Here is a 12,312-nt window from a genome sequence, read left to right on the forward strand (position 1 = left end):
GCATCCACACGATGGGGCGTGTTCGGCAGGCCGAGGGTTAGCCCCGTGCTGACTGGGATGGGGCGTGGGGGCGCCCCTCCCACCCCATGCCTCGGACCCACGCCCGTGGGACGTTCTCCAGTCCCGGAGAGAAGGGTGAGGCGCGCTGGAAGGTGGCTTGGGGCGTGCTGCAGTCGGAGCTCACCGCACCACTTGCGTGCCCCACCCCGGCGTCCAGGGGCCCGGGGAGGGTGGGGTGGCAGCGTCCCATGGCCCTTGAGCACCTCCAGAAGGACCAGCAGAAGCTTGCTTGCAATGTCCCTTTTATTAAAGATAATTGCACTTAAGATCAAGTGTTTCCCTGTGTCCCGTAAAGCCCCCGAGTCCCCGGGCTGGCTCTCATCGGACTGCTTTGGGTCATCGATGTACCTACATGTGGGTCTCCATCACCCCTGGGGGAGCCAGAGGTAGCCTGGGTGACTGGTGCTTCTGGGCAGAAACACCTTTGTCCACTTTCCCCAGTGTGCCTGCAGTGTTACTTTGTGTGTGTGCCAAAACTTAAGCTGGGAAGCATTGTTTAAGCTAGCTGAACTTTTAGTGATCTGTTAGACCAGCTATCCACACTCTTCATTTTTTAAGAAATAGTAATTATTTTTAACTTTAAATATGGAAGTTGAAAACTACCTAATCCTTTTGATTTTTTTTTTTTAGAAAGAAACTGTTTAATGCATTCATTTCATATGGCATTTTAAATAGACACAGCCCTTTGGAAATGCAAAATGGTACTACACAGAAGGAACCCCCCCAAATGACCATATCTTTGCCCCACAAATCCTACTAGATTTGTAACCTAGAGAATAATATAAAAACAAAACAAAGGTAAATGAGGATGTTTATGTCTGCATTATTTATAATAGCAAAAAAATTGGAAATAGTCTACACGTCAAAGAAGAAAGTGGACTAATAAAATAGTGAAGTACTATCCTGCCATTAAAATAATTATCTGGAAGATGGTAAAATCATGGACGTGTCTGTGATATGGTAAGTAAAATAAGCACAATATAAAGGAGTATGTGCACTATGATTGTGATTTTGTAAAATCTTCTTGCATGTGGAAGGTAATATGCAAAGCTGAAATCCATTGTGTTAGTGTAGGGGGATGTGGAATGATTTTTAATTTATTTAAATGTTTTTCTTTAATATTTGTGTTTTCAATAAAAATAAGTAAATCACACACACACAAAAAAAAGCAGATGACTTAGAAGGAAGGCAGTTTGGTGAAGCATCAGGCAGACAGGCTTAACATCTGAAGGCAACACAGCAAGTCTTCCATCGTAGTAGTTCCCAAAAGCAGCTACTTAAAAATCTGGATCTCTATTTGACAGAAGACTGCTTTACTTTTAATAGTATCCCAATCTTCATTGTCATACATGGAAATAAATTGGTTTTGCATTACAAAAAAAAAATTTTTTAGCTTTATTGAGATTTAATTGACATAAAATTGAGTAAATTTGGGCCTTCTCATTCTCAGTCACATTGATGGTTTCTTCCTGCAAACTTCCCTTTACCTAAATTTTTAGAAAAAATAAAAATGGTGCATTCAAAAAAAAATTTGATTTTGATTTGATGCATGTAAAATACTGCAAAATGTTTACCACAATAAAGTTAGTTAACACCTCCATCACTTCACATAAATATGATTTGTGTGTATGTGATGGGAACATTTAAGATCTACTCTCTTAGCAACCTTGAAGTATTAGAATATGGTATTGTTAACTATAGTCACTATACGGTACATTATATCCCCAAAACCTATTCATCTTATAACTAGAGGTTTGTATCCTTTGACCAACATCTCCCCTTTTGCCCTCCAAACCCCCAGGCTCTGATAACCACCATTCAACTCTTTGTTTCTAGGAGTTTGGCCTTTTTATTTTTATTTGAAAGACTTTATTTTTCAGTAATCTCTACACCCAACGTGGGGCTCGAACTCACAACCCTGAGATTAAGATTCACATGCTCTACCGACTGAGCCAGCCAATGCCCCAAGCTTGACATTTTTAGATTCCATATATAAATAAGATCATATAGTGTTTGTCTTTCTCTATTTCACTTAGCATTACGCCCACAAGGTGTATCCATAATGTTGAAAATGGCAGGATTGCTTTCCTTCTCGTTACTGAATAATCCATTGTTTATCTCTGCCACGTCTTCCATATTTTGGTTGTTTTCAGGTGTTGGCTATTATGAATAATGCTGCCATAAACATGGGAGTGCTGATATATTTTTGAGAGCCTGATTTCATTGCCTTCGGATATACATCCAGAAGTGGGATTGTTAGATCACATGGTAGTTCTATTTTAATCTTTGAGGAACCTCCATACTGTTTTTTATAGTGACTGCACCGACTTTTGTTCCCACCAACACTGCACATTCCTTTTTCTCCACATCCTCACCAAACCTTATCTCTTGTCTTCCTGATAATAGCTACTCTAACAGGTGTGAGGCGGTATTTCATTTGGCTTTGATTAGCATTTCCCCGATGATGGGTGATGTTGAACATCTTTTTTGTGTACCTGTTGGTCATTTGCATATCTTCTTTAGAAAAATGTCTATTCAGGTCCTCTGCCCATTTTTTAATCTATTTTTTTTTTTGCTATTGGGTTGAGTGAGTTCCCTATATATTTTGGATATTAGCCCCTTATCTGACAGTTTGCAAATATTTTCTCCCATTTCCTAGATTACCTTTGTTTTTCATCAAGGGTTTCTTTTACTGTGCAAAAGCTTTTTAGTTTGATATGATGCCACTCATTTATTTTTGCCTTTGTTGACTGTGTTTTTGCTTTCAGATCCAAAAACTTGTTGCAACCACTGTAAAGAACCCTTTTCCCCATGTTTTTTCTACTAGGAGTTTTACAGCTTCAGGTTTTACATTTAAGTCTTTAATCCATTTTGAGTTAACATTTGTGAGTGGTATAAAAACAGGAGTTTCATTTCATGATTTTGCATGTGATTATCCAGTTTTCCCAGCACCATTTATTGATGAGACTGTTCTTTCTCCATTGAGTATTTTTGACTACCACCATGTCGAATATTCGCTGCTGTCTATGCAAGGATGTTTCTCTGGGCTCTCTCTCCCATTTGTCTATGTCTGCTGTTTCGATTACTATAGCTTTATCATGTAATTGGAAAGAGGAAGTGTGATACTTCCAATTTTGTTCTTCTTTCCCATGCTTGCTTTAGCAATTTGTAGTCTTTTGTGATTCTATATGAATTTCTATTTCTCTAAAATATGTGACTGGACTTTTGACAGGGATTATGGATCTATGGATGGCTTTGGATACTATGCACATTTGAACAATTTTAATTCTTCTGATCCCTGAACACTAAATATCTTTCCATTTATCTGTGTCTTCTTCCATTTTTTTAATCCAAGTCTTATTGTTTCCAGTATACAAATCTTTTACCAGTCTGGTTAAATTTACTCCCAAGTACTTTATTGTTTTTGATGCTATTACAAATAGGATTAGGATTACTTTCTTTGTTGGGTTTTTTTTTTCCAGATATTTTGTTGTTAATGTATAGAAACCCACCTGATTTCTGTATGTTAATTTTGTATCCTGCAACTTTCCCAAATTCATTTATTAGTTCTAACAGGTTTTTTTTTTTTTTTGTGGAGTCCTTAGGATTTTCTATAAATAGGATCATACCATCTCCAAACAGAGACAATTTTACTTCTTCCTTTCTGATGTGAATACCTTTTAGTTCTTTCTTTTGCGTGATTGTTTAGGCTAGGACTTCCAGTAAGTATTATGTTGAATAAGAGTGGTAAGAGTGGGCACCCTTGTCTTATTCCTGTCTTACAGGAAAAACTTTCAATATTCATCATTTAGTATGATGTTAGCTGTGGGTTTGTCATATATGGCCTTTGTTATGTTGAGGTTACTCATAATTTGACCTCATTTTTACTACCCAGCCTACAGCAGGGCACATGTTTCATACGCTATTCTGTTTTCTTCTAGTTTTTCATATTTTTTTTTAATATTTAGACCTCTGAATGCTTTCAAATTCATTGAGGTATATAGAATATGTATAACTCTAAATTAATTTTTCCCTGTCTTGATATCCAGTTACCACAATATAGAATAAGAATAAATCTAAATTAATTTTTCGCTATCTTGATATCTAGTTATGACAATAATCTTTATTTAGCAATGATTTGGGAAGAATTTGCAGTGAGTTTATATTGTATTATAGTCAGAGAATCAGAAATTCTCAATCCATCTTTATCAGCCATACCCATCGAAACCTTCCCTCCTACCACAGGCTCCAAGGAACTTGGGACAAGAGATTAAGAACTTGGGGGCAGCCTGGGTGGCTCAGCATCGTTTAGCACCGCCTTCAGCCCAGGGCTTGATCCTGGAGACCTGGGATTGAGTCCCATGTCGGGCTCCCAGCATGGAGCCTGCTTCTCCCTCTGCCTGTGTCTCTGCCTCTCTCTCTCTCCTCTTTGTGTTTCTCATGAATAAATAAATAAAATCTTTAAAAAAAAAAAGAAAAGGAAAGGAAAAGAAAAGAAAGAAAAGAAAAGAAAAGAAAGAAAAGAAAAGAAAAGAAAAGAAAAGAAAAGAAAAGAAAAGAAAAGAAAAGAAAAGAAAAGAACTTAGGAACTTGGGAACCTGCTCCAAGAAATTTGCAGGTAAGGAAGTACTGCTTTGATAGAACTGAGTTAATGTCCAAAACTCTCAGTGTCTCAGTGTGATGAAACTGAGCTAGAGCATGCAGCTTGGATCTCCCAAATAAAGCCATCCCCCAAACCTGAGATAATACCACTTTCTGGCCAGATACCAGAGAGGGCAACATAATGATGTAAAAGAGAAGAGAGAGACCTGGCAGGTCCTGAACCCACTTAGCCAAGTGAATGGCAGGAGCTCAGGTCTGGAGACAGGGAGGCAGAGAGGAAAACTGAAGCAGAATTGCCAACCTCCCGCCCCCCGCCACCCTGCCTCTCCCACCAGTTGTCATATTGCTTCTGTTTCACCATACATTAATTTTATAATATATTAACAATAGAATAGAATCCCCTGGGCAATTTATCTTCTTTTAACCCAGGACTATAATGTTTTGGTTTTTATTACTTTCTAAAATGTTTCAAATATGACAGAACAATTTTATGTAAATATATACATATTTATAAATTCATATTGAGTTCTTTGGTCCTCTAGGTGACTATCAAATTGTCAAATTCTATTTTCTATTCTAACTTCCATTGATAATGCATCAATGATGCATAAACCTATGTATTACATTCAGTTAGGAATTGTCTTCTTATTTAAAATTCTCAAGTGGGAATATTATATATCTGTCCATTTATTCTTGTCCTTTTATTTTTCATGTTATAGTCTTAGGATTTTATACATCTTGTGTGTCTTGAGTTAATTTCAATAATTCAGTATTTGCACAAATAAAAAAAGGATTCAGTGATATTATGATTCATAAGAAATCATCTGAATGACCAAAATATATTTCTTATTATATTTGGTCTTTGTCTATGGTTCATGACTCAGAGCACCCAAAACCCCTGGAATTTCCTGAGTTACTAAGAGGAACAGGAGTGATTATTGTCATAATATTTGGTCTTTGTCCTCAGTTCTTGGAATTGCTTTAGAGCCATCATGGTGAAATAGATGTCTTAGTTATAAGAAGTCCCTTTACACCACAACTGGGTTTATGTTACTGAGGTGACTTTTGGAAAGCACCTAAGTATGCTATCGCTGGGTAGCTTAAACCGAGTTGAATTCTAGGACACCAGTTCATGTCTTAAGAATTGCTTATTTGTGTGTGCAGTCCCTGTATACACACACACACACACACACACACACACATTGGAATTGGGTACAAAACCCAAATTGTCATTTCATTATCATTGTATATTTTAGCATTATGGCATTCACATGTACAAATAATCTTACATACTTATTTTATAATACAAACTCATTACCTCCAAGATTTTTTATAGATTCCTTTGAATTTTCCAACAATAGACTCATAAAACCTACAAAACTAAAATGTTTATTTCTTTATTTCCTTTATAGTTTGCTTTTCCTTCTCAGCCCTCATCAGAATTCCCAGGTGCCTGGGTGGCTCAGTTGGTTGTCTGCCTTCAGCTCAGGTCATGATCACAGGGTTGAGCCCCACATAGGATCCCTGCTCAGTGAGGAGTCTGCTTCTCCCTTTCCTTCTGCCCCTCCCCATAGCTTATGCTCACGCTCTCTCTCTCTCTCTCTCTCTCGTTCTCATTAAATAAATAAATAAATAAATTAAATAAATAAATAAATAAAATCTTTTTAAAAAATCTCTCATCAGAATCTTTGAATGGTAACTGAGGCTTGTTTTCTTTCTTTTAAAAAAGTTTTTTTTAAAAAAAGATTTTATTTTTAAGTAATCTCTACACTCAACACGGGGCTTGAACTCACAACCCAGATGTCAAGAATCACGTGCTCCACTGACTGAGCCAGTCAGGAACCTCTCTCTCTCTTTTTTTAAAAGGCACATTTTATGGGTTTGTTTTTTTAAGTTTTTTTTAGTAGCCTCTACACCCAGTGTGGGGCTTAAACTGGCAACCCCAAGATCATGTGCTCTTCTGACTGAACCAGCCAGGAGTCCCTTGTTTTCTTTTTAATAAGACAATCTCTGGGGTGCCTGGCTGGCTCAGTCATTAGAGCATGTAACTCTTGATCTTGGAGTTGAGAGTTCAAGCCCCACACTGGGTGTAGCGTTTACCTAAAAAAAATTTAACATTTTTATCATTTCTACCTTTTTTAAGATCAAATGGAAAGAACAGTATAAGATTAACTATCAGAAATGCAAATGCTAATCAGAGTATTTGATTCCTTTCAATAAATTAGAAAAAGATCTCTAAAGAATAATTATTTGGAACTTACCTCTGGAATCACCAAATTTGGAGGGGCCATTAACTACTTTCTCTACCTGAAGTCTTCAAGAATGATGCAGCCTATGAATGAATGCAGTGGGGGGAGGGAATGGTCGTAGTGAGGATTCTCATGGCCAGAGTTGATTGTGCAGCAGAATAGTATGAGGCTGGAAAGAAGAAGTCACCCTCCCAATGCATGTTTCTGATTCCTGCCATTTCTGGGGCCAGCTTGAGCTCCAGCCTTCCCAAGGCCAGAATGTCAAGCCAATCAAGTCCCCATCTGTTTAGGCAAATTTGTAACTTTTTCACATATAATCCAAGGAGTCCTAAATAATACAACCAAACGTCAAGTTTCAACTTAGCTCTTTCTGGAGTTTCTCTTTCTCACGTCTCACTGGGATGTTCATGACTAACCAGCATGGATCGTAATATCTTTAACGATAACTGCACTTTCTCACTTCTCATAGGCTCTGCCAAGATAGCACTGGCTAAATGGATGGGCTCTTGGGTCAGAACGTGATGGTCAGGGTGACTGGGAGGCTCAGTCGGTTAAGCATCTGCCTTCAGCTCAAGTCATGATCCTAGGGTCCTGGGATAGGATCCTGAGTTGTGCTTTTCCTGCTCGGTGGGGAGTCTCCTTTTTCCACCCCTCCCCACTGCTCATGCTCTCTCTTTCTCAAATAAATAAAATCTTTTAAAGAAAAGAAAGAACTGAATGGTCAAATCTCTGCTTGAGCAAACATTTTACTACTGGGAGATCCAAGTCCTGTGGTGACACCTCGAGAAAGTGGCCTGTGTAATCGGGTTCTCTTCAATAAGGAGGCCTTTCTGTAGGCCACTTGAAGGTTGGCATATCACATGGCTGTGAGTCAGTGGGCTCTCGTAGCTTTATCTTCAGAAAATACTCCCATTCGGTTGATGAAGTTTTGGAATATAGGTGAGGTCTGGAGCCAACAACCAAGAAGGAATTCTTTGGATGTCTTTGGTGCAAAATGGTGGTTTTACTAAAGCCCAGGGACAGGACCAGTGGGCAGGAAGAACTGCTGCCCCAGGCTTGTGAGAGGAGGCTGATTATGTATCTGGGACTTGAAGAAGGTAAGGAAAAGGGAGCTTTCAAAAGAATTTTCATACTAAGGAGGACCTACAAGATACTGGAAGCCTTGCCATTGTCAAGTGAAAGATTGTTTTTCTCTCTAGCAAGGCATTAACATTAAAACAATTGGAAACTTCCTGAAGAATGTCATACACACATCCCACGCTGGTGGGGGGTGGGGATGGTGGTTGTTTGTGGGATCTCAGCTGTGCTCTGTCCTCAGTTAGCCCTGTTCCCCCATCACTGTCGCTCAGAGCCATCATTCTTTTGCTTTCCTTTACCCTGCTCCTTCTCTTCTTGTCATTATAAATGGTCCAAGAAGATATAATCCGCAGAAAGACAGACACAGTGGCAATGGCAGCCAAAGAAGACAGAAATTGGAGAGAAGATTAAGAGTAGAAAATAAATAAGTTTCCTGGGACTGTCGGAGCTTCCAAGGAGAGAAACATATTCGGCCCTTTGCTTATATTAACTTCATTTTTTATAGTATCTAAATGCTGGTTCTGAAGCTTTCAGAGAGATTGAAAATTCATTAATGAACTACAGCCAGACTGCAGAAGCCAAGAGCTCCCTCATGAGGAGGGCGTGTCTATGATAAGGTTGACAGATAAGAAGTGTTCGGTGGACATTGCTGACAGTCCAGCTAATTAATGTGCTATCAGTGCCATTCTGCCATTCCCCTTGTTTGTTACACGAGATAGCTTTCCAAGGCTCATTCTAAAAAGGACGCGTTTCATAATCCTAGCCGCTTTGGGGTGTACCAGGTCATTGTCATTAAGGTTTATGGTGACTGAGTCATTGCCCAGAGAGGGGACATTGCTCAGGAACGGTAAGTTCTTGAGGACTTGGGGATGACTTTTGTTGTGTTTTTTATGCAATTGGGGATGATGACAAAAAATCAAATCTTTCAGTTGTGATCATTTGCAAGTAAACCCCAAAAGATCACATAATATTTGAAAATACTTAGAAAAAGAAAAATTTCAAAACCCCACATAGCTAACTAAACACTAAACTGTACACACCTGAGGTAGTTACATGAAAGATGCACAAGATTCCTTTTTTAAAGCTTCTCTTTGCAGTTTAGACATCCTAACGTAGTTACTAGAACAAACGTAAAGAATCTCATCACTTAAAAATTAAAAAGGAGGGATGCCTGGCTGGCTCAGTAGGTAGAATGCATGACTCTTGATCTCAGGGTTGTGAGTTCAAGCACCAGGCTGGGTGTAGAGTTTACTTTAAAAAAAAATTAGAAAGGAAATATTGTACCTTCTCTGTCTTTCTCCTGCTCCTGCCCATGGATGCTTCTCCTAATCCTCTGGGAGACCTGTTTGTGCTGTGTATATGGTGTGGCTGAAGGGAGGAGATCTCAAGATATTATTTTAGAAACTGCTATGGTCATCAGCTCTGGGACAAAGGGCTTACTAACCTTCAGAACCTGGAACCCAGGCCTTAAGTCTTAAGGAGGTCAAGAGCAATTAGAAGCAGAGATGACAAAGGCATTAGGTCTGAGGCCTCGAACTTGGATTGGCAAGTCGAATACATTCATTGATAAAGCAAATTCCTCCCTCTGAGGAACCTCTCTGTGGTCTCGGTCAAATTTCGAGTCAGATTTTTAACCTCAGGTTTCCAAACTAATGATTTTGCTCCCAAGTTTGGCTATGTAGTGGGGGGGAGGGTGTCCCCACTGCCACCCAGCAATTATCTGACACTAGTGGGGGTCCTACAATGCAACTCAATTCTGACACTGTCTACCTGGCTAGAGATCAGATGTTCCAAAGACCCCCTCCTGAAGTTTAATTTGCTAGAGCGGCTCACAGAACTCCAACATTTTACTTGCTAGATTACCTTCTCCTGACATGGGGCTTGAACTGACAACCCTGAGATTAAGAGTCGAATGTTCTAGGGACTGAGCCAACCAGGCATCTTGAGAATTTTGTAGTTTACAAATTTTTCCCACAATAAAAAGAATTGGGAAAAAAAAGTAATCACGGATAAAACTGCTGGTGTCTTAGCACAAATAAAGACAGAGGTACCAAACTGTCATTGGAAGTCATTGTAATTTTCACTGTTGTACACTCGTGATAAATAAATACATAATTTTAAAGCCAGTTTTACTTAAGAATGTCCCTAATGAAGCAGTAAACATTATTTTTTTTAGAGATTTTATTTACTTGAAAGACAGGGAAAGAGCACAGAGGAAGAGGGAGAAGCAGACTCCCTGCTCAGTAGAGAGCCTGATGTGGGGCTCAGTCCCAGGACCCTGGGATCGTGACCTGAGCCAAAGGCAGACATTTAACCAACTGAACCACCCAGGTGCCCACCGCGGTAAACATTGTTAACTTTATGAAATCTTAACCATTTAGTATACATCTTTTTTGTATGTCAATATAAATTTTAAAAATATAAATTATATATTATATATATATATACTTATACATAATTGATATATAATAATATGTAATAGAATTTATGTATTAAATTTCTCTATAGTTGTATATACATATTTATATGTAAATATTTATTACCTATAACATATGCATGTTATACTTAATATATAATTATAACCATATATTTTTATATACTTCTATATAGATTATTATATATGAAAACGTTAATACCCAGAGGAAGCACTATAAAAGCTATCCAAAAAGATACACTCACAAAGACTACAGATAAATGGATAGATAGATATACATAGACATTCAATGTCATTAGTCATTAGGGTACTACAAATTAAAACCACAACGAGAGAGAGAGATCACTACACACTTAATCAGAATGGCTAAAATAGTGGCTAAAAAGAAACCAATCTGAAAAGGCTGCATGCTGTAAGATTTCAACTCAATGACATTCTCAAAAAGCCAAAACTCTGGAGGCAGTAAAAAAGATTAATGGTTTCCAGGAGTTAAGTGGAGGGAGGGATGAATAACGCAGTGCACAGAGGGATTTTTCAGGTGGTGAAATTGTTCTGTAGGACATTATAGTCGGTGAATACATGTCATTATCCATTTGTGCAAACCCACAGAACATACAACACCAACAGTGAATCCTAATGTAAAGTACGGACTTTGATCCATACTTTGACCAATGTAGTTTCATTGACCACAATGAATTTACCATTCTGGTGATGCTGATAGTGGAAAAGAGGTGTATGGGAACTCCATACTTTCTGCTCAATTTTGCTGTGAATCTAAATAAAAGTACTCTAAAAGAATAATCTACTTAAAAAGAAAAAAAAAGATAATGACAACACCAAAAGCTGGTGAAGATGCAGAGGAACTGGAGGGCTCATATGCTGCTGGTGGGAATATAAAATAGTACAGCCCCTCTGCAAATCAGCTTGGCAGTGTCTTAAAAAAACTGAACATGCAATTACCATATGAGCCAGAAATTGCTATCCTGAGCATATATCCCAGGGAAATGAAGACTTATGTTTTTATAAAACCTGTACATGAATGTTTATAGCCCCAAACTGGAAACAACCCAAATGTTCTTCAGCAAGTATATGGTTACACTGTGGTAAATCCATACCATGAACACTGCTTGGCAATAAAAAGGAACAAACTGGGGTACACACAACTGGATGAATCTATGGAGAATTATGCTGAGTTAAAAAAAAAAAAAGCAATGCCCAAAGGTTCTATACTGTGTAGTTCTGTTAATATAACATTTTTTAAATGACAAAATTATAGAAATAGAGAACAGGTTACTGGTCACCAAACGTTAAACAGCAGGGGGGAACGATTGACAAATGGAGTGGCTATCTGAAGACAACTTGAGGCATTTTTGCGGTAATGAAATGTTCTGTATTTTGGCTGTAACATGTCAATAACCTGGCTGTGACGTTGTACTACAGCACTGCACGAGGTGCCCATTGAAGGAAACAGAGAAGGATACAGAGATCTCTCCCTATTGTTTTTAGCTTTAAAAAAAAAACAACGCATGTGAGTCTATAATTATCTTAAAACAAAATTTGGGTTTTTTTAAAAAAAGATTTTATTTATTTATTCATGACGAACACACACACACACACACACACACACACACACACACCCCGCAAGAGAGAGAGAGAGGCAGAGACGCGGGCAGAGAGAGAAGCAGGCTCCATGCAGGAAGCCCGATGTGGGACTCGATCCTGGGACTCCAGGATCATGCCCTGAGCCAAAGGTAGACTCAGCCTCTGAGCCACCCAGGTGTCCCTTAAAACAAAATTTGAATTAAAAAAATTGACTGAACTGAGCTTGTCACTACAAGAAAGAGAGTAGTTATTGCCAATGATAAGATTTAAACTTTCAAGCAAAAATCT

The sequence above is a fragment of the Nyctereutes procyonoides genome, unplaced genomic scaffold (assembly GCF_905146905.1).
Source record: "Nyctereutes procyonoides isolate TBG_1078 unplaced genomic scaffold, NYPRO_anot_genome, whole genome shotgun sequence".
Classification (NCBI taxonomy): Eukaryota; Metazoa; Chordata; class Mammalia; order Carnivora; family Canidae; genus Nyctereutes; species Nyctereutes procyonoides.